Source organism: Palaemon carinicauda, chromosome 3 (assembly GCF_036898095.1).
Source record: "Palaemon carinicauda isolate YSFRI2023 chromosome 3, ASM3689809v2, whole genome shotgun sequence".
NCBI lineage: Eukaryota > Metazoa > Arthropoda > Malacostraca > Decapoda > Palaemonidae > Palaemon > Palaemon carinicauda.
Window position 1 is genome coordinate 73,081,174 of NC_090727.1, and position 27,815 is coordinate 73,108,988.

At 38.9% G+C, this 27,815-nt stretch overlaps 2 long non-coding RNA genes across 6 annotated transcripts in view; one reads left to right on the plus strand and one right to left on the minus strand.

Annotated features, from left to right (window-relative positions):
- LOC137637763 (uncharacterized) lies at positions 1 to 27,654 on the plus strand. Of its 5 annotated transcripts, XR_011043788.1 has the most exons (6): positions 1 to 381; positions 4,931 to 5,117; positions 16,627 to 16,714; positions 24,950 to 25,036; positions 26,355 to 26,481; positions 26,776 to 27,654. It is a non-coding gene; the product is annotated as an uncharacterized lncRNA (long non-coding RNA). The 5 variants fall into 5 exon arrangements; XR_011043785.1 differs by lacking the exon at positions 24,950 to 25,036 and having other exon boundaries at positions 233 to 381; XR_011043786.1 differs by lacking the exons at positions 1 to 381; positions 24,950 to 25,036 and adding an exon at positions 412 to 532.
- The window catches only part of LOC137638333 (uncharacterized), a 45,929-nt gene continuing 45,571 nt past the window's right edge, over positions 27,458 to 27,815 (minus strand). Inside the window, exon 4 of the long non-coding RNA XR_011044064.1 lies at positions 27,458 to 27,557. This is a non-coding gene — a long non-coding RNA (uncharacterized lncRNA). The remainder of the gene's footprint in view (positions 27,558 to 27,815) is intronic.

Sequence of the window (27,815 nt, forward strand, 5' to 3'; positions counted from 1 at the left end):
TTCTTTTGTGTGTGCGCGCGCTCAGAAATTAACACTATTTTTATCCTTTCCCATTTTACATTTATACGCAATATATTTACATATATACACTTTCACACACACACAAATAATTTCTCCAACGGCAGTAATAGAAATCTCAACGTGAAGTCGTGCATGTAATAAAAAAAATGTAACTTGAGAGTTTATAGTATCACATTTGCTCTGGTGGAAACTTATAACAACCTTTGAGTAATTATTTCGGCGTAGAAGAAGTTAGAACCATTTGGTAGTTACAATCGAAGATTGCCTTGAACGGAAGTGTCAAGCTCAAGTTCAGCAAACTTAACGTCATTTTGTTCGTGTTTTTCCTAATAGAAAGTTGTGCTCCTTTGAGGAAGAAAGGTACGTTTTGGTTTAAGACGAGAGTGCTGTCATTAATGTAGTATTTTAGTGTTGCCATTCATTTTTTTTTTTTTTTTACAAAACTTTTAAACACTCTCGTATCCCGTGTGAAGATTGTGTTCCCTGTGTTCCACTTACGAAGAAAGATACGGTGGGTTTAATATGAATGTTGTCAATGCTGTAGTTTATTATTGCTATTCTTTTTACAAAGAAATTTTAACCTCTCGTATCTTTCGTTTTGGTTAATATTGGCTGATCTCATTGCTTTTACGGTTTTGAATTGAATTCCCTATTATAGTTTATACATAACACAAGCTATCAGGGTCAATGACTTAAGTATGTCAGGATGCCAAAAACCCAAATTAATTCATTCATTACCCTTATATACTTGGTGTTGAAAGGGATGTAATACGCCAGTGAATACGTATCATGGAAAGGAAATTTATTATAATTCTGCAGGTAGTTGGCTTCAATAAATAGTTGTTCGGGGTTATAAGAATCTGGGTGACGTGCACTTTGCCGGATGGGAAACCAAAATCCATCCTCCCCACACACTTCCTCCAGTAGGATACAAAGTCCTAAATTAGGTTAGGTGGGAGGACCATAGGCTGTCGTATTTCTGAATTTGTTTCCCTGTGTATTTTTTTTTCTAGGATATAAGTCGGTCTGGAATTGCTAATGGCATATAGGTTCTAATCCTTAGAAAAAAAAAGAGGATAAGTAGATAAAAATATTTTGAAGGAAAATTGTTCATATGGTACAATAAGTTATTTGACAAAAGGATTGTAGAAATGTGAATACAGTGCATGTTTTGTCATATTTGCTGGCAGTGTTGAGTGTTCATGTATTTAGCGTGAAATTATGTATCTTAAAACCTTTTTTTCATCTTGTTGTTCAACACTATAACTGATTCATAGTGCAGCTGCTGTGGATATCTACCTGTACCTGCATCCTATATAAAGGTGATGAGCTAATGTGGGATCCCAGTGGGAAACGGGGTGTTGAGTGTGAGGGGACACTGGAAACTAATGATATGCAGCAGTAGTAATGATCAGAAATGCATCATAAATACAAAATAACTAGATAGAAAACTAAGAAGTTTATACTGTATACTGTATGCAGTATGACAATAATGTATCCTAATTACTGTACCTAGTCAGTACCTTATCATGTTCCACAAGTTGGCTTTGTTCCGCTATGGCACTCTACGCTCGTATTATACATTATTTCATCGCTGCGTTGTTCTGGCAAGCGTTACATGGTTGTTCTGTGTATGCCATCTGTATGGGACACTTAAAGTATCATAATGGTCTATAATTTATATCGTATCCCACAAATGGTCTTTCTTAGTTTTGTGTCGTTTTGCTGGTGAACAAACATTATCACATTGCTCACCAGATGTTACAAGCTGGGCATGGATGAGGTGTGCACATTAACCTTGTAGGTTATTATTTTGGTGATATATTTTACTTTCAGATGAGAAACAGTAGTTATGTATTGAACGGAGTGTGTTTTAGATATAATAAATTACCAAAATAGGGTAGACTAAATTTTACTAAATTTTTGTGATATAACTCCTGTCTGCGAGATGTCGTCCTGTCTTATTGTGACGGTAGTCATACAAAAAGTGAAGCCGAAGGTATGGAGAAAGGGCTGATGTAAAACATCCAGGAAATTATACTTAAATACTTGTGGGTTAGTTTTGTGTGTGTAAGTGTATGTAAACAGCTTCCTGGCCACAATTATAATCGTTGAGTAATGAAACTTGCATGAATTAACTGTTATGTAAAAAGGTGGAATTTATACAATTTTGGAAGGTCAAAGTCAAAGGTCAAGGTCACGGTCAAGCAAAATGTCCAATTCATATAATCAGCCATAAGTTTGGACATCGTTGTCACAGAGACTTCAAACTTGGTTCATATTTCAGTGTCTGAAAATCTACGCCAATTAAGACGTGTTAAAAATTCCTATTAATCTTTAAATATTACAAAAAACAGAACAGTTTCCAAAAGAAAATGCAAACTCACACGCAGTTACTTGCCATCGGTCTCCTAAAAGTAAACGATAGATATAGACAAAAGTGTTTACAATTTAGTTGATTGATGTATAAGTTAGTATGCCCAAACCTCCATTAGTCATACTGTTCAGAGAAAATGGCAAAATACCCTGCACTTGTCTATTTCGTATTTCAAATTCCAGTTTTGCTAGAAAAGTACAGCATCATATATTAACTCGCTTTGGTATTTTGTATTGATTATGCACCTATTTCATTTAATGTTTGTTCCTATGAGAAGACAAACCCTCTAGTTGTGTTACACACTATTGCAGCCTTGCTGCGACCAAAATTAAGAAAATCCCTTGGGTCTGGCATCATTGTATGCTTGCCCTGTGGTCCCACTGGTGCTGGTTAAGCACATAGGAGCTTGCGGCTCAATAATCACTTCAAACTCTGTCGTAGTGACAATCTGACGTCTGCTCGACCGCTGTCCACGCTGTGCTTTTAAATTCAATTCCTTGTGATGAATGCTGCTAAAGTATGTATGAGATCTTGCCCAGGCCTTGAAGGTTGTCCTTATGGCACCTCCATGATTCTGGTGGAGGTAGATCTCTATCCTTTATGCCCTGGATGTCAAGGTAAAAGATGTTCCAGTGCTTTCCTCTTTGAGATTTGTAGGGAATGTTCGTCTTCCTAGTGGGAAAAAATTTAGTAGCCGCCGTAAAAGCAGGCAGTAAGGATAGTTCCCCTTCTGCTTCTTTCTCCAAAGAGGGCAGGGAACAAAAACCTCCTCTTACAAGGCCTGAATTTTCCCTGTCAGATCATTCGTCATCTTAGTTCTCGGACGCCAATAACAAAGGATGGCAGCCATTCAATCAAAAAGGTGTTTATAGATGAGGTATCTGGCATTGTGCCTGAGTGAGAGGGAGAATACTCTGAGGGATTATGACCCTCTCGCTTTGGAAATTACCCAACCAGAGCAGGATGCATTACAGGAACCGCTAATATCTCTAGAGTTTGAAAATCAGGTCTCTATCACCACCGAAAAGTGTGCTATGTTCGGGGGAACAACTTTTTATTTCAGATGTTCGGGAACAAGGAGATTTCTCCTGTTAATATAGATCATATACCCACTAATGATACGCCAACACAGTCTACGCACCATTCGGTGAATGGACATAGGGTATCTATTACCCCTTATGATTCTAGAAGTTATATTTTCTCCAGTGAAGTCCCATAGTGAGTCTGGCCTACCAGTAACACTTGAAGTCCCAAATAATAAGTTTTCCACTAAGAAAATGTTCTCCTAGAAAAAGCATCAACACTTCCAGAATCTTCATGTGTTCAAGTACAAAAAGAACAGAAAGAATGATCTTTTAGGCAAAGTGGGAGTGCAAAGTTTTCCCTGCAGATGTAGATGCACAAGCAACCTGTACATCCTTTTCCCCAGACAGGTACAGAAAAGCATCTGCCAATTATGGTATAAAACTGGAATACACAGCGAGGGAACGCATTCCGCCTGAATGTGCTGCTACAAGTACATGTCTCAATTAACGCAGCAGCTGAATGCTCCACTAACAGTGCATGGCTGCTGACAGAATACCTGGCTCCTATTTCAAGAAAGCAAACAACACACCCGAGCGTGTATGAGACAGACTCGCCATCAACTAGATTAATGTACAGTACTGTATTCCTTTTTAGGTATAGCAAACAATAAATCCACATTTAGGGCTAATCATAAAATTAAGGATTTTTCTGTTTTAGAGGTAAAACCATTGACATCGCATAAAAGGAAAAGGGCTCAGAACCATATCTGGCATTTCCTCGCTAATCCCCCTCTGCCTATCAGAAATGACTGAAGTATTTTGAGAAGCTTGTATCGTCCAACTTCTAGTTTTTAACTTGCAGTGTAACTATATTTTTACTGTAGATTCACTTCGGCACTGATTGATCTCAGTCCGCAGTGCTGGACTATATAGCCCTAATCCATAAATCCATCCTTAACCCCTTTTGCACATAATTTTTATCCTTTTTACCTTCATATCCACTTCCTTTCTGATGTTTTGATGTCTAACCTTTTTAATATTTTCAGAGAGAAATTGTGAAAGCAAAGTTTTCCCCCCCACTTGCATCCTGGTACTGAATAGAACCTTAAGCTCAGTTGCTTAGGTATAGCACCTAAATTTCATGAATGAAAGAAAATCAACCCAAAACTAAAGCTTAAGGGTATAGAATTGGGTGTTCTTTAGACAATACAAGCTTATCATTTTGCTCAACATTCATGTTTTCATAAGACATCTTTACATTATTGTTATACAGCACTATACTTCTTTAGCAGGGTTCGTATTGAAATGGATACACATTACTGACTCCTTGTTCATGACAAATTTGGCTTTTCTAGTGATACTGTATTTTATGGTGTTTGAATGGTTAGAATGATGTTAGCCATTTATGGGGGATTAGATTATTATAAGTTGATACCATAGTAAGGACAGTGTATGGGCACTGTCAACTTTGTTTATCGATCCTTATTTTACCTTTTAATTTTTGCAGAGGTCAAGAATGTGCCATCTTTGCCCTACATGCCCTTGTCTCCTGCCCAGTGGAAGAAGTAAGGATAAAAAGAAAAAACTTCAAGATGTTTCTGTTTGTATCTTCTTAGAACAACACTTAGATTTTTCCATGAAGAAAGAACACTGCCAGTTATGTTCTTCAGACAATACGTCCCAACGGAGTAAAGGTTTGTATTCTAGTAGGAACAAATCAAAAATTTTATTAGAGAAAATTTTATGATTTTCTTAGATGTACAAAAATTAAGTCTTTAGCATAGTCCTTTCTCAAACCACCCCTATAGTTAGTCTGTGTTGCTGAATGAAAGGAAGCGTATAGTATAGCAACAGTCAAGTGAGTGTGTGGTTTTCCCACCTGCTTACCTATATTTTGTATGTTAAGTACATAAACCTTTTTGCCAAGCTTTAGTTACTATACCAGCTTGCACCAAAAGTGTGCGCTGTACAATGACTATATATAAAACCATTCAAGTTTGCCTATGTAGGATATATGCAATATTTCCCCTTTTAGTATGTTGTATGTAAAATTTCAAACCAAAAATATGAAGCAGAGAGGACTTTTGCTTACCAGTTCCAGATCTCTTAGCATGGTAGAAGGATGCCCTATTAGAGGGATGGGCAAATCTGGATCTGTATGTTTTTCTCCGTTCTTCATAATTTGTGATGTGACAAGTTATGGTATCTGCAAAGAGTAGGATGACTGGTAGTTGCTTTTTGTCCTCAGGGGGAGTGGTATACAAATTTACAGCCTTTGTTGTTTTTGTGTCCAAGGAGGTTGCCTTACAAAATTTATCTTATCAAAACTCTTTTTGAGGTCGGTTCTTTCAAATGCCCTAAGGGCTTCATCTTACTGCATGTCTACCATATTTTTTCATAGTCTTCTAGATTGTTTGTCTTAGATCCCAAAAGGCAATGGAATATTTATTTTGATAAGTGCAAATAAGATAAATGTTTCGGCAACAAGAGTTAGTTTGGATAGGTTAAGTTTATCCATTTCATTTTTTATTGGAAAAGTACAAGATTACAAAGATTATCCATCCTATGTTATTATTATTATTATTATTATTATTATTATTATTATTATTATTATTATTATTATTACTTGCTAAGCTACAACCGTAGTTGGAAAAGCAAGATGCTATAGGCCCAGGGGTCCCAATAGGAAATATAGCCCAGTGAGGAAAGGAAAAAAAATAAAAATTTTTAAGAACAGTAACAACATTAAAATAAATTTTTCAATATTAATCTTACCCGATAATCATGTAGCTGTCAACTCTGTTGCCGACAGAAATCTACGGTCGGGATACGCCAGCGATCGCTATACAGGTGGGGGTGTACACAACAGCGCCATCTGTGGTCAGGTACTCCAGTACTTCTTGTCAACACCACCTCAATTTTTCCTCTGTCGTGCCTCCGGCTAGACCTACATGGATACGCTGTTGATTCTGGAGTTATTGTTCACGATTTGGTGATGTATTTGCTCTAGAGTTTAGCCTTCGCTATTCAGGAAGCTTTATCATTAGCTTAGCAAGTTTTTTGGAATTAATTTGATTTTATTTTGGTGACGAAGAGAGTATGAACTCTCTTTCACTTTTAAATGGCCGACCCTTCCCTTAGACGGAAGTGTTGGTGTCGAAGAGAGTATAGACTCTCTTTCTTAATTTTGCTTAACAAAGTTATAGATTTATTTTATATCTCTCCGCCTTTTATAGGCCTCTTCGATTAACTTCCTTTTATTATAAACTTATTAAAATTAATTTTTATGTTTTGTTTATATGCGACCTTTCCTAATAGTAGGCGGTCTTTTCTTGGAACCGAAGTTAATTAACATTGAGCCCGTCATTTCGTTTTTACCTGTTAACATTTTATGCTATTTTAATGTTTTTGAAAGAATTTCTTTGATAGTCTCGTACTGTTTTCAAAGTTGAACTAACGTTTTGTTTTGTCTCTGCAGTTGTTGACGTTCAGAACGTTCAACTTGCGCTCTATCGTTACGATAGAGAGAGAGTATTCACGGTTTCACGTTGCAGTAAGAGTAAACCGATTCTAGCGTTTTGTTCATTCTTTCTTAGCTTAAATGGTTTTAATTCTAATAAAGGAACTTTTTATTTGGGAAATCTTTCAGTTTTTTTCCTTTAACAATAATATGTTTTAACGATATAATTGGGCTCATCTCTCAGGTTCTAAGTCAAAAGAGAGAGAGAGAGAGGTAGAGACGGAGGGAGAGAGAGGAGGGTAAACGTTTCGTTCAAGCGGGTAACGTTATCGTTTTTGCTCTTCTCCCTAGTCTCTTTAGGGGAAGAAGGTAAACGTTTCTAGAGTTTTATTCTTGTTCCCAGGCTTTATGCGGTGAGAGATTTTAAACGTAGTTTATTTGATCTAGTGTTTAGTCTCTTTTCCAGCCACTGAATTATTTATCTTTCATTATGTTTTTCTGTTACATTGTAATACTGTTTTCGCAATTACTAACTTTTAATGAAGGATAGAATTGCGTGTTTCAGGTACAAACCACTTAAAGTTTCGAGTTCAGTGAAATAAGTGCAAACAGAAAATCAAAAGTGATAAAGTGATAAGCGCAAAGTGTTACAGTGTTGCGTTCGAGGGTTCGTCTGTTCGTGCCAGTTGTTCGCCTAGTCTGGGACCTCTTACAAGCTCCCAAGCCCAGGGGAGAAGTAACGTCGAAGGACTTATGGGTTCATCAGGCCTTGATCGACGAACAGACGTTTCCCTCCGTGGTTTCGGGTGTAACCAACTCACGTAGCCGACGTGATCACCCCACCCACACAAAGACGAGAGAGCCCATTTATTCCTCGTCTGCGGAAGAGGTTTCTCGCAGAAACCATGGACCAAATCTTGCAGCTTTTAAGTGCAAGTCGGTCCCTTCCGCGCAAGTCCAACTCCTAGGCGTAGCCATTAGCACTGGGTCAGTTCGGACTTGCTGCAGTATGACAACTGCACACCTCACAGAGAGGCAAGGTGGTACCGCAACAGGCAGTAACTCCGTCTGTTGCCGCACCAGCTGTTTTAGACCCTCAGTCTCAACGGACAGTAGCTCCGTTTGTTGTTGTCTTTCATAGACCCTAGTGGTCTATGCTGCAGACAATGCAGTCTCAGCTTGCGGTTTTGATGCAGGAGTTTCAGGCAGAGAAGGTTAGCACATCTCCTCCTGCGAGCGCTCCTCCACCTCTGCGCAGTCCACCCTGCCAGACGTATGATGTTGAGGCTCCTTGAGGCAGGAGCCTCTTGCTATGCGGCAACCTCCTCAACCCTTGAGGCAGGAGCCTCATGCGTTGCGGCAACCTCCTCCACCCATGAGGCAGGAGCCTCATGCGTTGCGGCAACCTCCTCCACCCATGAGGCAGCAGCCTCATACTATGCGGCAACCTCCTCTACCCATGAGGCAGGAGCCTCATGCTATGAGGAGCCTCATGCTATGGGCATCCTCCTCAACCCATGAGGCAGGAGCCTCATGCTATGCAGCAACCTCCTCTACCCATGAGGCAGGAGCCTCATGCTATGCGGCATCCTCCTCAAACCATGAGGCAGGAGCCTCATGCTATGCGGCATCCTCCTCAACCCATGAGGCAGGAGCCTCATGCTATGAGGAGCCTCATGCTTTGCGGCATCCTCCTCAACCCATGAGGCAGGGACCTCATGCTATGAGGAGCCTCATGCTATGCGGCATCCTCCTCAACCCATGAGGCAGGAGCCTCATGCTATGCGGCAACCTCCTCTACCCATGAGGCAGGAGCCTCATGCTATGCGGCATCCTCCTCAACCCATGAGGCAGGAGCCTCATGCTATGCGGCATCCTCCTCAACCCATGAGGCAGGAGCCTCATGCTATGAGGAGCCTCATGCTATGCGGCATCCTCCTCAAACCATGAGGCAGGAGCCTCATGCTATGCGGCAACCGCCTCAACCCATGAGGCAGGAGCCTCATACTATGCGGCATCCTCCTCAACGCATGCGGCATGAGCCTCATCCCTTGCAGCATGAGCCTCATCCCATGCAGCATGAGCCTCATACCATGCAGCATGAGCCTCATCCCATGCAGCATGAGCCTCATCCCATGCAGTATAATCCGCACGCCATGCAACATGCTCTGCTTACCTTACAGCATGCTCTACATACAGCATGCTCTGCATACAGCATGCTCTGCATACCTTACCGCATGCTCCTCAGTCACACATCTTTGGTTGTTGCCAACTCACAAGACTGTCAAGCAGTTTCATAACGTTGCCTTCTGGTCTGCTGCTTTTGCACCAGTGAAACCCTCACTGAGAGAACTTAGCTTTTCTCGGATATGGTTCCTGTAGATGAGAAAGTGCTACTCTCCCTCCTTCTGATATTCCCTTGAGGACTCTGTCATTTGGAGAGGAGCCTTTAGCTGCTTAGCCTCCTATGGACTTTTATTTAAGCATAACATGCTTCCAGGGAGGGTAATGGTTCCACTTCAGTCGCTAACCCCGTCTGTTACCACACCTGCTCCCATAGACCTTGAGCTTTGTTGCAAGACATGCAGTCCAAGCTTAGTCCTTGTTAGAGGATTTTTTGTTTACGGAGTCAGTGTGTCACTGGGAAGACGTTCAACAACCAGCAGAAGTGACTTGTTGTGACGCAGTGCGGCAACCTCAGCAACCCGATAAGGAGTTGTCTGTACGACCCAGACAGTCTAGACAGTTTCGGGTTGTCGCTGTACTTCCTCGCTTCCCCATGGTTGACAGTTCACAGACTGTGCAGCAGTACCATGATCTTGTGTCCGGCTCCGTCAGACGACTGGCTTTTAAGAGCTCCCACAAGTCGTCGCTGTCTGGAGATTCTCAGATGGACTATGGATCTGACCAAGGAACTGGGCCTCCTGGTCAATTTTGAGGAGTCCCAGCTCGTCCCATCCCAGACCATTGTCTACCTGGGTATGGATCTTCAGAGTCGAGCTTTTCGGGCTTTTCCGTCGGCCCCAAGGATCTACCAAGCCCTAGAATGCATCCAGAGCATGCTGAGAAGGAACCAATGCTCAGTCAGGTAGTGGATGAGTCTAACAGGGACACTTTCATCGCTGGCCCTGTTCATCGAGTTAGGGAGACGCCACCTCCGCCCCCTTCAGTATCATCTAGCTGCTCACTGGATAAAGGACATGACGCTAGAGACGGTCTCAGTTCCTGTTTCCGAAGAGAGGAGGTCTACTCTCACGTGGTGAAAGAACAGCTTTCTTCTCAAGGAAGTCTACCTTTGGCTGTTCAGAAACCCGACCGCCGTCTCTTCTCTGACGCATCAGACACGGGCTGGGGTGCGACTTTGGACGGACAGGAATGCTCGGGACATGGAATCAGGAGCAAAGGACACTTCACATCAATTGCAAGGAGCTGTTGGCGGTTCATCTGGCCTTGATAAACTTCAAGTCCCTCCAGCTTAACAAGGTGGTGGAGGTGGACTCTGACAACACCACAGCCTTGGCTTACATCTCCAAGCAGGGAGGGACTCATTCGTGGAAGTTGTTCTAGATCGCAAGGGACCTCCTCATCTGGTCAAAAGATCGAAAGCTCACGCTGGTAACGAGGTTCATTCAGGGCGATATGAATGTCATGGCAGATCGCCTCAGCCGGAAGGGTCAGGTCATCCCCACAGAGTGGACCCTTCACAAGAATGTTTGCAGCAGACTTTGGGCCCTGTGGGGTCATCCAACCATAGATCTGTTCGCTACCTCGATAACCTAGAGGCTCCCGTTGTATTGTTCTCCGATTCCAGACCCAGCAGCAGTTCACGTGGATGCTTTTCTGCTGGATTGGTCCCATCTCGACCTGTATGCATTCCCGCCGTTCAAGATTGTCAACAGGGTACTTCAGAAGTTCGCCTCTCGCAAAGGGACACGGCTGACGTTGGTTGGCTCCGCTCTGGCCCGCGAGAGAATGGTTCTTAGAGGTACTGCAATGGCTGGTCGACATTCCCAGGACTCTTCCTCTAGGAGTGGACCTTCTACGTCTACCTCACGTAAAGAAGGTACACCCAAACCTCCACGCTCTTCGTATGACTGCCTTCAGACTTTCGAAAGACTCTCAAGAGCTAGGGGCTTTTCGAAGGAGGCAGCCAGAGCGATTGCCAGAGCAAGGAGGACATCCACTCTCAGAGTCTATCAGTCTAAAGGGGAAATCTTCCGAAGCTGGTACAAGGCCAATGCAGTTTCCTCAACCAGTACCACTGTAACCCAGATTGCTGACTTCCTGTTACATCTAAGGAACGTAAGATCCCTTTCAGCTCCTACGATCAAGGGTTACAGAAGTATGTTGGCAGCGGTTTTCCGCCACAGAGGCTTGGATCTTTCCACCAACAAAGATCTACAGGACCTCCTTAGGTCTTTTGAGACCTCAAATGAACGTCGGTTGTCCACTCCAGGCTGGAATCTAGACGTGGTCCTAAGGTTCCTTATGTCATCAAGATTTGAACCTCTCCAATCAGCCTCTTTTAAGGACCTCACATTAAAAACTCTTTTCCTCGTGTGCTTGACAACAGCTAAAAGAGTAAGTGAGATCCACGCCTTCAGCAGGAACATAGTTTTCACATCTGAAACGGCTACATGTTCCTTGCAGCTCGGTTTTTTGCTAAAACGAGCTTCCTTCACGTCCTTGGCCTAAGTCGTTCGAGATCCCAAGCCTGTCCAACTTGGTGGGGAACGAACTGGAGAGAGTTCTTTGCCCAGTTAGAGCTCTTAGGTACTATCTAAAAAGGTCATAACCTTTACGAGGACAATCAGAAGCCTTATGGTGTGCTATCAAGAAGCCTTCTCTTCCAAGGTCTAAGAACTCAGTTTCTTACTAATTCAGGCTCCTGATTAGGGAAGCACATTCTCATCTGAAGGAAGAAGACCTTGCTTTGCTGAAGGTAAGGACACATGAAGTGAGAGCTGTGGCTACTTCAGTGGCCTTCAAACAGAACCGTTCTCTGCAGAGTGTTATGGATGCAACCTATTGGAGAAGCAAGTCAGTGTTCGCATCATTCTATCTCAAAGATGTCCAGTCTCTTTACGAGAACTGCTACACCCTGGGACCATTCGTAGCAACGAATGCAGTAGTAGGCGGGGGCTCAGCCACTACATTCCCATAATCCCATAACCTTTTTAACCTTTCTCTTGAATACTTTTTATGGGTTGTACGGTCGGCTAAGAAGCCTTCCACATCCTTGTTGATTTAGCGGGTGGTCAATTCTTTCTTGAGAAGCGCCGAGGTTAAAGGTTGTGATGAGGTCCTTTAGTATGGGTTGCAGCCCTTTATACTTCAGCACCTAAGAGTCGTTCAGCATCCTAAGAGGACCGCTACGCTCAGTAAGGAAGACGTACTTAATAAAGGCAGAGTAATGGTTCAAGTCGTCTTCCTTACCAGGTACTTATTTATTTTATGTTATTTTTGAATAACTAATAAAATAAAATACGGGATACTTAGCTTCTTTGTTAACATGTATGCTGGTCTCCACCCACCACCCTGGGTGTGAATCAGCTACATGATTATCGGGTAAGATTAATATTGAAAAATGTTATTTTCATTAGTAAAATAAATTTTTGAATATACTTACCCGATAATCATGATTTAATTGACCCACCCTTCCTCCCCATAGAGAACCAGTGGACCGAGGAAAAAATTGAGGTGGTGTTGACAAGAAGTACTGGAGTACCTGACCACAGATGGCGCTGTTGTGTACACCCCCACCTGTATAGCGATCGCTGGCGTATCCCGACCGTAGATTTCTGTCGGCAACAGAGTTGACAGCTACATGATTATCGGGTAAGTATATTCAAAAATTTATTTTACTAATGAAAATAACATATTTCCTATATAAACTATAAAAACTTTAACAAAACAAGAGGAATGGAAATTAGATAGAATAGTGTGCCTGAGTATACCCCCAAGAAAACTTTAACCCAAGAGGCAGTGGAAGACCATGGTACAGAGGCTATGGCACTATCCAAGACTAGAGAACAATTGTTTGATTTTGGAGTGTCCTCCTAGAAGAACTGCTTACCATAACTAAAGAGTCTCTTCTACCCTTACCAAGAGGAAAGTAGCCACTGAACAATTACAGTGCAGTGGTTAACCCCTTAAGTGAAGAAGAATTGTTTGGTAATCTCAGTGTTGTCAGGTGTATGAGGACAGAGGAGAATCTGTAAAGAATAGGCTAGACCAGTGGTTCCCAACCTTTTTCCTGTCATTTCCCCCCTGCACCCAGTGCAACCCTCCAGATTTCCCCCTTCATGTGTATGAGGGAAAGAGTAGTTGAAACACACTGTGTCAACTTACTAATTTGTTTTTCCATTATACAAATATACTGATAAACAATAGTTAGAGTAAAATGGATAGAGAGCGGTTAGTAACAACTACTGCATACCCATAGAGCTATGAGGTTAGTTGTTACTAACCGCTCTCTATCCATTTTATTCTGTAACTATTTGTTTATCAGTATATGGAGAGCGGCAAGTAGCAAAATAAAAGGACTTTGGTTTATTCTTCTACTTCAAAATTGAATTAGTGAAAAAGTTGAGGCTGCTTCTTGTCCACCAGTGTATCAATATCAGGGCTAGCTTTATCACCTGATATTTTTTTTAGTTAGTAGGTAGTGTAATTATTTCCCCCCTGGTAGCTTCAAATTTCCCCCCAGGGGGAAATTTCCCCCCTGGTAGCTTCAAATTTCCCCCCAGGGGGAAATTTCCCCCAGGTTGGGAACCACTGGGCTAGACTATTCAGTGTATGTGAAGGCGGAGAGAAAGTGAACCGTATCCAGAGAGATGGATCCAATATAGTACTGTTTATAATATACAGTACTGTTCTGTATTTGTTGACGTAAGGTTTTATTTTTTATTTTAACTAACAGCTATCTTCTCGAGTTTATTATCTTAAAACCTCTGATAGGGGATGTCTTATTGGAAAATATGTCCCATTTTACTTAATTACCTTTGTGCTTTAGTATGTTTTACAAAATTGCCCTCTTTATCACTGTAACAGAGGAAACTATTGTCAATTTGATTTGTTACATTGAATTTGTTCAATTAGAAAGTTTGTGTTTGTGTAGTACACTATAGGTTTGGAATTGCACATCTTAAAACCAAAAGTCTAGTGTTAATTGTTAAGTTGAACTTAGTTTCAGGCAGGCTGTTCTAGCCCTCAATCTACATTTCTTAGTTATTTCTTGTGAGAGGTAGGAGACAATGCCTGTGGATCAAGGCTGGTAGTACGGTACGGTACGGAATGTTTTTCCGTGCTCCGTACCCGGCTAAAATACCGTACCGTAATTTCATACCGTACTATCAATAACTTTTCCGTACCGTACAGTACGGAAAAAATACCGTACCGTAATTCCGTACCTATACCGTACTAATATGGCTGCTGCTGCTAAGGATATTTGTAGTAATATTTAATACTGTTCCTTTGTTTTTAATACAAGACCAAGAGTATTCACTTTTGGATTCATAAAACATGTTTTGCCATGAAACTATACCGTATATTTAGTACATGAAATATAGTGTATGAAATAATATTCAAAATATTTCCCAGTATTATGACTCTTTGGATAATAATAATAATATTGTTGAAACCATCACTTCCTCTTTTAAGGATTTTATTAGGAATAAACATACAATAATCTAACCATTAATAGAACTTAAAAGCATTGCCTGATGTTACCATGTAATAAAATAAACTATTTTTTTTCTCAACATTCAAAAGTTACGATGTAATAAAATAAGATAAATCTTTTTTTCTCGACATTGATAAACTAAAGTTACGATGTAAGAAAATAAACTAAATATTTTTTCTCAACATTCATAAACTAAAGTTAAGATGATAGGAGGATAGATGTGAGAGAGGCAAGAGAGCGTGCTAGAAATAGGAATGAATGGCGAGCGATTGTGACGCAGTTCCGGTAGGCCCTGCTGCTGCCTCCGATGCCTTAGATGACCGCGGAGGTGGCAGCAGTAGGGGATTCAACATTATGAAGCTTCATCTGTGGTGGATAATGTGGGAGGTTGGGCTGTGGCACCCTAGCAGTACCAGCTGAACTCGGTTGAGTCCCTTGTTAGGCTGGAGGAACGTAGAGAGTAGAGGTCCCCTTTTTTGTTTTGTTTCTTTGTTGATGTCGGCTACCCCCCAAAATTGGGGGAAGTGCCTTTGTATATGTATGTATGTATGTATGTATGTATGTAAGATGTAATAAAATAAACTAAATCTTTTTTCTCGACATTAATGAAATAAAGCTTGTAGCCTAGGCTATAGGAAAATATTTTCCAATAGCAACTTCTTTTAACCAAACATAAGAGTTCAAATTGATTATGTATTGCATCGTAGAAACATAATGGCATCTATTATATCATCCTTCATAGGGCTTTTCTGGGGGAAGACTCTTCCGAAGCACAATATAGGATTATATTTGTGAAGTTTCAAACTTTTGTTGGTATTTCTTCAAGAATTAGACACAGACGTCACTTGTTAATTAAGGAATTAACACATGCATAGTATATTACAAACTGAAATATAAAATACCTTAGTATTCTTCAAGTGAAATTTTTTTTAGTCCAGTCAATTGCTGGTGTCCAAATATGCATCATCAGTAATTGCGTAGTGATATATATCTAAGCCTAAGGTAAGGTACGGTACGGAATTTGCCCATCTTTTTGGTATCTGAACCGTACCGTACCGTACCTTGATAAAATTACCGTACCGTAATTCCGTACCGTACTTATAGGCTAAATATCAACCGTACCGTACCGTACTCCGTACCGTACGCCAGCCTTGCTGTGGATGGCCAGCATGAGAAATATTTCCTGGGTAATGGTAAATATTCTGGTTTTGCTTCTGTAGTGTTGGAAGGGCCTCAAGGATTCTCAACTGCTTCATATCAAAGATTCTTCAGAATTTGTTGTTGTTGAAAATGTCTCACAATATTTCTGCCCTGGACATAGAGAATTAGTCTCGATGGCATTCCATAAAAAAAAAAAGTTGGATATAAATAACAAACTTATTACTGGATTACTCCTGTATAGATAAAATGTTTTGAAGTAGAGATAAATTATTCTTGCTACGTATATGGAGTGGAACTAGAGTAAGAGTCTAGGCAAGTAATAATCGTCGGTTTGCTTAAGTCCAGTTTCATGCTCAAATATTACCGTCAGTGAGCCTCGAACTGTGCACTGTAGACATTTCTTAAAGCTCCTTGCAATTGCATTTCAGGGCTTCTTTGCTCTCATTTTTCAGCTTTAACTTAAACTCCATTCCCGCTCCCTTTCCTTTCATCGTGCTGTGTCACTCTGTATAGTGAAACTTCAGGAATCCATTCCAGTGTTATTTGGGTACTGAATTTCCTCCAAGGCCCTAGTGCCAGGCCTAATGGCCCAGATTCGTTAATCCAATCCTCTATGACCTAATGATTACACCACTTGATGATTTTTGTATAGAGATTTTCAAGTGAATATTACATTAAAGATAAACATTTGCTTTTTGTATTGTACCTGTACCATATGGCTGTCAAAATATGCAATAATATGTTATTAGCTATTACCATGATTATTCAACATTATCTATGAGTAGATGTGACTGACTGAATCTAAGAGGTTTTATATGTATTCTGTAGTTAAAGTTTTTTGTTATTTTCTTGGTGTTGTGATAATTGCTGATTACTAAATTTGAAATCTTCTTTACAGGTATCATGACATGGAGCCATCAACATAATAGATCTCATAAGTTAATTGTTAACTAGGCAGCCAGATGATTATAAAGGGAATTCTAAAGGTGAGTTACTCCAAGCAAGATTTTTGTTAGTTTCAAAATTGAAGTGTTTGTAGTAAAGGGATTTTGATGAAGGAAAAATCTATTTCTGGGGAGGGACCTGTGACGGCCGGTGAAAAGAGTCCTTCTTTACACTTTTCTGATATAAATCTTCCAAATATACCAGAGAAAGATAAAAGCATGGAATGCAGAGGTTACTACCCACGCGCGAGCACCTCGTGGATGTCGTGTATACATCAGGGGCGTGTGAAAACCACTATTCACAGGCTGTCTTCCATTTAGATAATTCCTTCATCAAAGGGAAGGGCCGTAATAAAGGCCCCAGAAACCACACTTGGACCACGCCCCGTCACCCAACACGAGCGCCCTCTAGGTAATCCTTCTGTTTTGGACTTGCCCGCATAGTCGTATTATTTGTGCTTTCGGTGTTTTTCCCGTGTTGGGCGTTAATTCATCATGACTGATGCTGCTACTTCACCTTTACCAATGTTAAGTACCATAGTTTGTTTTGACAGCTTTTTTCAGTACCGGGCATTTGTGCTTTTCCAGTAAATACTCATTTTTTGCCGACTGTTGCCATTACTGAAGTGTCTATGCAGTGTCCCTTGGGTCCTTAACTGCACCCATTTTGTCTCGATTCCCACTTCCATCGCTCGTACCTTTGCTCTGGTACTGTACTTTCATGTCTACAAGAAGTACAGTAGTGTTCCGCCCACGTACTCTAATACCATTTGTATCAAATGGCCTAATTGTCACAGCATATATTTGGCCACCTTTAAGAGAGGTGAACCCTCATTCAGTAGTTTATGTAATAGTTTGAATAGTAATAATAAAGTAGTATATACTGTAGTAATGAGTATTACCATTTTTAATTTAGTATATAAGTGTATCTCATCCCTGAATTAACAAAACAGTATATATAATGCATAAATGGTTTTAAAAGTGGTGCATTTGTAAAATATGTCAAGATTTGTTATATCATTCATGGTAGTTAAGTATGCGTATTTTGATATTTGTGCAGGGTTGTATGCTCGATCCATTGGTGACTTTGCATTGATTTCTTACTTTTCCTGAGTTTCACATGGTACTTTCTATTTTATCCAAAATTCTGTCATCTTTGGATGGTTTAATCATGTTATCCTGATGTTATAGTATTCTCAGTAGCTGCCATCTTTATGAGAGAATGCTGAGCTGAAATCGCTATGCTTTAGCAAGGAATATTGTTTTTCCTATTGAAGTCATGTGGTGGACAAGACTGCTCTTGAACTGGGTAATACTTAGGCTCAAAATGGTTCTCGATACCTTTTATATTCTCATCACTTCAACCTCCATATTTCACCAGCCCTCTTCCTTCTTGTTATCCAACTTCTCTGCCTTTTTTCAATGTTTTAAACATTCTGGAGCTAATTTTCAAAGCAAATTTTGGGATTTCTGGTGGTCTTGCCTACTAGCAAATAGTGTTTGGACCCGTGAGGTACCAGTATGCCAGTCATATCATGTCAGTTGTGGGACTACCTCTTAAAATTAGCCACTGGGTTTCAGAGGTGGGCTGGTTTCTGTTTTTTCACCTGTATGGATACTTTGTTAATAGTACCTTTAACTGTACCACTGAATCTCTCAACGTAACCATGACTCAGTTGATGACCACATGCATGAATAAGACTGATAAGGCAACTTAAAGAAGCAAATGGCTTATTAGTTGCATTATTTGCTCTATACATTCCTCTTGATCCACACAATCCAGGATCTGGATGTAGGAGGAAAATCTTGAAAAGAGGAAAGAAAAATATAAAGAAAATTAAGTTTTGTCTGGCTTACTTGAGCCAGTATAATTCAATGAAGTTTTTGTCATGGCCAGATAACAAGACCAAAGATGGTGATATTTTCAAAGTCCATTGCTCTATAAGACAGATTGGTAAGGGAAATTTAACAGAGGCAAAATCTGTGAAACTGTGCAAAATTTCGAGGATTGCAAGGTATTAGAATTAAATGTACTACATAAAACCATGTGAAATTATGTTGAATGGATGTCAAAATGCAGTATTGTGAAAAGATTGCAGTAATGGAGTAGTCCTAATTCCTTGGCTACTACTTGGTAAAATCCTTCTTTAGAAGTAGGATTTAACTTGACCAAAAATCAGTCTCCAAATATCTCTGCAAAAGTAGGAGGTAGCAGTAATATACTGTATCACAGAAAACTAATCTAAACCCACGATAGGTCAATTGACCTCATCAGTGATCCACCTCAATAAAAAAAGAATATCTTAGTTGTCATAAAGACACTTTAAATTCTCTTTTATTCAATAGATTTTACAGGATTTAGAGCAAAATTTGAGAAATTAGTACTCAGTCTACCAGCTCGGTCTTCTATCTTGGAATCTGGTGGTTGTAAAGATCACGCTGCCTTACGGCAATGTGAGGGTGTCATGATAGAACTGGAGTATCTTGAGGATGACGGACTGATCTGGTACTCTAATTGTGCTGAAAAGAATGTCTGAACAGGTTTGCTTGTGAATTCAAAATATGTTAGTCTAGGGCATACATTACAAGCAACCAGGTGGCCTCGGCTCCAATGCCAGTACTGTATTGGTTCTCAGCGATGTCAATGTGTGTCGGACGTAATTCTGTATAAGAGGTGATATGATGGATTTGTTACAGCCTGAATCCATAGGTCCTTAAACAGTCCTCACTAATTCCGTACAGTGCACAGTGATATGATAGCCCTGGAGAGGGGAGGACAATATTTCTTTGGTATTTACAGTTAGTAGGTCGACCAAGGCATCAGCCACCCATTGAGATACTACTGCTAGAGAGTTACTGGGTCCTTTGACTGGCCAGACAGTACTACATTGGATCTTTCTCTCTGGTTAAGACTCGTTTCATCTTTGCGTACACATACACAGAATAGTCTGGCCTATTCTTTACAGTCTCCTCTTTCCTCATACATTTGACAACACTGAAATTACCAAACAATTCTTCTTATTCTCAAGGGGTTAACTACTGCAGTGTAATTGTTCAGTGGCTACTTTCCTCTTGGTAAGGGTAGAAGAGAGACTTTAGCTATGGTAAGCAGCTCTTCAAGGAGGACACTCCAAAATCTAACCATTGTTCTCTAGTCTTGGGTAGTGCCATAGTCTCTGTGCCATGGTCTTCCACTGGCTTGTTTTAGAGTTCTCTTGCTTGAGGGTACACTCTGGCACACTATTATATCTTTTTTCTCTTGTTATTTTGAAGTTTTTATAGTTTATAAATACATCATACATATACATATACCAAAGGCACTTCCCCAAATTTTTGGGGGTAGCCGACAACAACAAGAAACAAAACAAAAAGGGGACCTCTACTCTCTACGTTCCTCCAGCCTAACCAGGGACTCAGCCGAGTTCAGCTGGTACTGCTATAAATGAAAGATTTATTTCAATGTTATTATTGTTCTTACTTTTCTTGTAGTTTATTTCCTTGTTTCCTTTTTTCACTGGGCTGGGCTTATAGCATCGTGCTTTTCCAACTGGGGTTGGGGCTTAGCAAATAATAATTATTTCCTTTCCTCACTGGGCTATTTTCCCTGTTGGAACCCTTGGGCTTATAGCATCGTGCTTTTCCAATTGGGGTTGTGGCTTAGCAAATAATAATGATAATAATTATAATTTGATTCCCTGTTTTAGCTTTTCATAAAGTTTTTGAAGATCACACTGCACATTAACCCCAAATTTAGTCCTGAAAATACTACTAAACTTTTCAAATTAAGTATAGTCATTGGAATTTATAGAGCACATCTTCCTCAATGTCTAAGAACTAAGAGTACTACCCTTTCCCAAACCTGCAAAAGATGAATTGATAATGGCAAGTTATTGCCTCTTCATTACAATTTTCTTGTTAACATTATAGAAAAGATGGTTGATGAAAGTTGTGTGGTATATAGAAATAATTTGCTATATTTGGCCAGCTCAAAGGCAGGTTCAGAAATAAATACTTAAAGCAGCTTAAAAAAATATTTGAAAGAGGAAGCAGTTTGGGTTAAGTTTTTAGAGTATGTTTCAGGACAAGGAGCTTTTCAATAAGTATCCCTGAACTATAAATATTCTTTGAGTATTTTTATAGGAACAAAGAGGCACAGCAGTTAATGTTTTTTTGGTGCCAGCTACAATTCTTCTTCACCCAAGTGGTTAACTACTGTACTCTAATTGTTCAGTGGCTACTTTCTCATGGTAAGGATAGAAGAGACACTTTAGCTATGGTCAGCAGCTCTTCTAGGATGAGGACACTCCAAAATTAAACCATTGTTCTCTAGTCTTGGGTAGTGCCATAACCTCTGTACCATGGTCTTCCACTGTCTTGGGTTAGAGATCTCTTGCTTGAGGGTACACTCGGGCACACTATTCTGTCTTATTTCTCTTTCTATGGTTTTGTTAAAGTTTTTATAGTTTATTTAAGAAATACTTATTTCAATGTTACTGTTCGTAAGATATTTTATTTTTCCTTGTTTCCTTTCCTCACTGGGCTATTTTCCCTGTTGGACCCCCTGGGCTTATAGCATTCTGCTTTTCCAACTAGGATGGTAGCCTAGTAAGTAATAATAATAATAATAATAATAATAGCTGGGAGTAATCTGCTCGTTGCCATCTTTGAATTAGCTACATTCGTGTGACATGTGGAGGATTACCCTAGCCTCCCTAGTGATTGCTTGATCCCGTAGTCTTTATAGGTAGTGGGTTGGCCAGGGCACCACCCACCCATTGAGATACCTCTACAAGGTAGCCAACGTAATTGATAGGCATATCCCTTCTCATGTGCTAAGGTATTGAGTGAAAGCCGAATCCTTATTTGGAGACGCAGGAGGCCTATCATGTATGGAAGGATAACAGATCAGATTGGACTTGGAATAACTATACTCAGCTTAGAGCTTTTACTATAGAGAGTTTATGCTCTAACTGAAAAGGAATACAATTTAGCCATAAAAGAAACCCTTTCTGGTACTACTCAAGAACATTAGTGGTCAGCTTACCCTTAAATCTGTATTCTTTGGTGTCGATGCAACAGTTCATCCTGTACTTGAACCAGATGGCTCTGTCACTTACTGTCCAAAGGAAAGGGCAGCCCTTTTGGCTGTGTTTGACAGTGAGCAGAATAATGAGAAACTTGATCTTCCTCATTCCTGTTTTCCTGAGACTAAACTAACTTTTTTAGCTTTTCGATCTTATGAAATTAAAGCTCTCTTGACAGACTTTGATGCTTATGGAGGTGTAGACCTAAATAGTATTTTTCCTTTGTTTTTTATAACGTAGATTTCTTGGCTCCAAAGAAATGTTATTTTGCACAAGTTAGCTTGAAGAGTAGCTTTTAGTACCTGGAGAACCTATGTTACTCCATTATGTAAATGTGTTTGTGGTAACTCAACTGATTACCAGCCAATTTTCTTGACTCCCATGTTATCCTAAGTTTGTTAACACCTTTTGGCAAAACGTCTAAATAGGTCTGCTAAAGGGAATCGTCTGTTGCCTAGTTTGTAGTTAGGCGTTAGGCTCTCATAAAGGCCTTGGACCATCTGATGCCCTTCTTACAATCTCCAATAATGTACAGAAATCCTTTGCTTGTGGTCAGGAAGTTTGTGTGATTGGCCTTGATTTTAATGCTGCCGTTGTCTGTTTTAATAATAAGGCCTTTGTTTTCAATCTTTTAAACAGTTGGGAGTGGGGGGGTGTTCTTTTGGCATCATTATTGAATTTCTAAGTAATAGGTCGCAAAGAGTTGTTGTTGACCGGCTTCATAGTGGGTACAGGAATGTGATATCGGGTGTTCCTCAAGGTAGTGTTCTTGGCCCATCACTTTTTGTACTATATACACATTACTTATGGTTTGGCTTAAAAACATACTCGTTGCATATGCAGATGAGGATACTCTGCATCAATTCCATCTCCTGAATGTAGATCTCAGGTTGCTGAATCCCTTCATAGATGTCTAGCTAAAATTTGTATGTGGTGCAAATTATGGGGCATTAAGTTGAATCCTAACATAACTAATATTTGTAAGTAGGTCGAGGACAGTTGCTCCTCAACATCTGGCTCTCAGCATTGATAATGTTCCTTTAAATTTGTATGACATTTTTTAAGTTTTAGGTTTGATTCTCGACAACAAACTTACTTTTGAGAAACACATTAGGTCTGTGCCCTCTTCAACTGAGCAAAAAAAAAAAAAATTGGCTTATTGAGAATTTTTTAAGATTTTTGGTGATCAATCTATTCTGTAGAGGCCTTTTAATTCTTTTATTCTACCTTGTTTCGAGTATTATTATCGTGTCCGGTCTTCAGCTACTAATTCTCATCTTAATTTGTTGGACAGGAACTTACGGTCCATCAAATTTCTTCTTCCCGATCTAGCCACTGTACAGTATTGATTTCTGGCACTGTCGTTCATTTAGTTTATGTATGTATAAGGTTTTTAATAATATTTAATAGTCTTTTACGTTCAGAGCCCCCCAGACAGTACCACCCTCTTCATAATACTAGGAATGCAGTTAATTCTAATAGTCAGGCCTTCTCCATCATGAAGCTCAAAACTACACAGTATACTAGAAGTTTTATTCCAGCTATTACAAAATTGTGGAATGATCTTCCTAATAAGGTAGTTGAATCGGTAGAACTTCTAAAGTTCAAACTTGCAGCAAACATTTTTATGTTAAACAAGCTGACATAAGTCTCTTTATTAAAGTTTATATATGAAAAGTCTGTTTTAATGTTGTTACTGTTCTTGGAATATTTTATTTTAATTGTTTATTACTTTTCATAAATTTTTTCCTTTCCTCTCGGGGCTATTTTTCCCTGTTGGAGCCCTTAGGCTTATATCATGAAAGACCCTGATTTTGGGAGTAATCTCTAAAGCTCATGACAAGGAGTGCAGCTACGTCCTTTCTGAAATTCTTGGAGCAGATGAATATTAATTTGGTGATATTTTTAATATTTCAGAAAGGCAAGAGATCTTCATTTTTTCTAACTTATATAAATTTAGTTGTAATTTTCTCTATCTAATTGTATTGGCATCAATGACCTTTGTTATGAAAGACAACTTTAATTCAATCTATTTGAATATTTTACTTCTAAATATTTTTAGTGGTATATATGTGAAATGTATTTATAGGCATGTATGATAATGAAAAATATATCAATAGGTCTATATGGTATGTATGAAATTAATTTGTTAAACTTGTACATATACTAAATTTACTGTTATTGTCAATGACATACAATGTTGTAACACCAGTTTGATAACCAATAAATCAATTGCAATGACTTTAGGGAACTTGTGTTTGTATAGACTGAGGGAATTTTGATCTTTTATAGTGCTACAGTACTTGGTCTAAGGAGTTTTTGGTTTAGTGCTCTGAAAACTCCATCAAAAATAATTTTGCATTTTCATGTAAGGCCCTTTTGTTAACTATTTGTTGAAGTTTCTGTATTGTTTGTTGCCTCCATAGCATTTTTGTGCTTCCGTATTGTTTGTTGCCTCCATAGCATTTTTGTGCTTTCTTAGGGGGAAGAGTCATTAGTATTTCCTATTGGCTTTGACTGCTATTACAGCAGGTAGTGCCTGTATAATTTTTGTGTGTGCAAAATAAGCACATTGGTTATAACTCGGGGCAAGTTGTTAATTAGTAGCAAGACTAGCAACTTAGAACAAATCAACCCTTCTGTAAACCTCAGACACCTTAATTAAACTAGACCAGAGTACTGTACTGTATTACTACAGAGGTTTCTTGTCATTCAGACTAAGAATGTACGAGCGAGACTTCTCAAACTGCTCGATTTTGTGATTTTATAAATATTTGGAAGATAATCTGTTCGCTATTCAGGAGAGAATTTTGGCTAGTCTCTTTCCCACTCTGTCCTTAATTTTTTAATATTGTTCTGACTTTAATCTCAACACTAGAGCACCCTTGATAATAGCACCTATTTTGACCTTTTATGGTGACTTTTACAGCAACCAAAACTCCTTGCTTGCTCGTACACTTCTGAGTCCAGTAGGAAGTCCGCATATGCATTAAACTTAGGGTTTTCACCTATAGAAGTCAACATGTTGATAGACACACTTATGATAAATAACACAAGTGGTTCTACATATCACCTTTTACCTGTGACTTCTGGAAAATCTGCTTATGGCAATTCTGTTATGTTCAGTTTTGCTTAGAGGTTGATGGGTATATGTTGATATCCCATTGTATATCATCAATTCTATCTCTTCTAGCATCGACAATTCTGATGTAAATGGCAACATTCTTGCTATAAAAGGCAGCAGCTCTGGAATTCAACAGCTCGCGTGAAAGCACTGCTTGTGAGTTTTCAGCGTAATCCTTGTTTTATATGAATTTATAGCATTAATAATTCACAATTTTTACATCTGTGATTGATATTGGATTCATGTGACTGGCTAGTTTCTGCAATATTTTTGGCACACACTGAGGAAGATTTGCTCATTATAAATTCTAATTGATATTTTATTTGGAAAGGTTTATAACTTTAGAAAATTTATGAAAGATTTTGTTCTGATTATTTTATGAGGATTTGTCAATGTCTGTGCTCTTCCAGGTACTTTTTAGTTTCCTGTTCCTTTCAACAGGCAGTATTTAGGAGGAGGAGGAGGAATGAATTATCCATGCCTTCTTGTACTCGATAAGAATTTATTTCTCATATTGAAGAAGAATTTATTTGATCTTGGAGAATGTGATTAAAACTGAAGAGAGGTGTTGCAAATTCTATACTGTTATCAGATGGATGAGCCTCGGTAACCCTTGAAAGCTAGATACTCTTCCAGGCTCCAGTGCTGGTCCAAAATAATTACGGTATCCAGTCCTATGTAGAAATTTAGATTTTTTACAAATGTGAATATTTTTACTCTCCACCTAACTTGAAGGAACTTGAATCTATTAAGTGTTTAACTAGGCCACTTTATTTTTAAATTATACAATTTGCTGATAAATTTGAAAGACAAATAAAAAATATATGTAAAATACAAACTCAAATCTATGAATAAGAGTGATCATAGTTGAGACTGAAGTAGTTAAATTGTAAACCTGACTTTTGTTACATTGTTATTAATCGACTTTTGTTACATTGTTATTAATCAAATTACTAAATCATGTATCCTATGCTTGTTTAACATTGCAAATATTTAGGGTTTACTCATTTACTCTCCAATAATAGAAGAAAGCAGCTGTAACTAGATTATGAAAGTATGCCACTTCTGTTATGGCCTTGTAATTTTCGTGGTTTTGATGATAATATTGAGCTACTAAATCAAGTCTAGCTAAAGTGATGTTTTCTAAATTTGAAGGGATGGAATGAGATTTTATGTATTCAATTTCCTGTAATTCCAGCTGGGTTATTTTTCAATTTTGTAAGCATTTTAACAGGGTTTGGTCCCACCATTGTCTGATCTGGAGGTGGTTTTTATGACCAACTAATTCTCAGGTTTTTATGACCAACTAATTCTCATGTCTAGCTAATGTCAATATTGTTTCTGGACACTATGTAGTCATTCAACTTTGACTAGAACCTAAATGACCTACAATTTTTTTTTTTTTTTTATAAAAACAATTTTCTTTTTATAAAAACATACTTATTTTCTTCTCTCAACAAACTTATTTTTTCAGGATGCCAAACAAGTAAAGCAGTCCTAAACAGCAGTGTATTTTCAAGATTCTTTTTTTGTGCCTGCTGTCAAGCTTCATCATAACGGTTCTATTTAAAGGACTAATTTACAATTCTGCCAATTTATTGGTAAGTTAAGTGAATTTTACTCAAGTTTTAGGGCTTAGATTGAAAGTAATATTAAAATACCTCCAGAATGAGTAAATTTACTGAAACTACCTCATCATTAGTATTTTTCAGACATTAAACATAACCAAGGTGAAAATGAGAGACAAAACTCAGAATTAAATTCATTTGGATTATTACTATTGAAATAATAAACTTTAAATTACATATTTGCATCCAATTATATTTTTCTCTTCCCGGTAATATTTTCTTCATTTGTGAATGGACTACTAGTTAAGGAAGAACTCTGTATTTCAGATCAAACTCTATCTAGGAGCTAATAAACAAGGAAATATTACACCATCACCTGACTGACAGAGAAGGCAGCTCACTACCATAGAGTAGGAGCTAAGGCAGCAGCTCACTAGCTGAGAGTTCCACCACGCAAGTGACATTGAAGCAACTGTGAAGTCTGTTAAGAAATCATATAGTTTGTCAAGGAAGGATAAATTGGTGATTGAAATTAACACCAGAGCAATTAATGTCTGAAATTTGTCAAATTGGACACATTAGTATTTTCCTCTTGGATGGGTTATGGTATGTCTGGTATTCTTCAGTGGCAGGTACTTATCAGTCTACTAACTTTCTCCGGTTGTGCACATATTCAACTGTGTCCTGGATTCTGTAGCTTGTTTTTGATACTCTATTCTTCTAATGCACATCTTTATTGTAATATGGATTTTCTTGGTCTCTCAGTAGGGCCCTGCATGAACAAAATATTGCAATCAAAGTGCAACAAGTTCTAAACCCTCCAATGTTTAACTTCTCTCAAATCATCAGTTTTCTTGAAGTGAACCTCTTAGTTGAACCACCATATAATTTGGAACTATCACCACTTCTCTTGGTTTTCTTCTCATAGTTAAACCTCCCACATTATTTGGAGTTGTCGCCAGTTCTCTTGGTCTCATCCTGTAAAACCACCATGATTTGAAGCTCGAGCTGTTGCCATTTCTCTTGGTTTCTTTCTCTTCATTGAATTACAACATGATGAGTGATGTGGAGCTGTGACTTTATCTTGAAAAACTTTGGTTTGTAGTATTCTGAAAAGAAATGAGAATGTAAAGTTTCTTAAATATTGGACAACTGACTTGGATATTTAAAATTAATAGATATTCCTGATCAAAGACATAACTGGTACTGGTGAGTTTTTCTTAAGAATTCCTCAAGAAATGCCAATGTTATTTAACACTTGTCTTGAAAGTGACAAGTGAAATGAAGTGTCCTACATTGAAGCATACAAATGATAATCATTCAGAAATTGAGTTCAACATTGTGTAGAACCATGGAAGCTAAAAAAT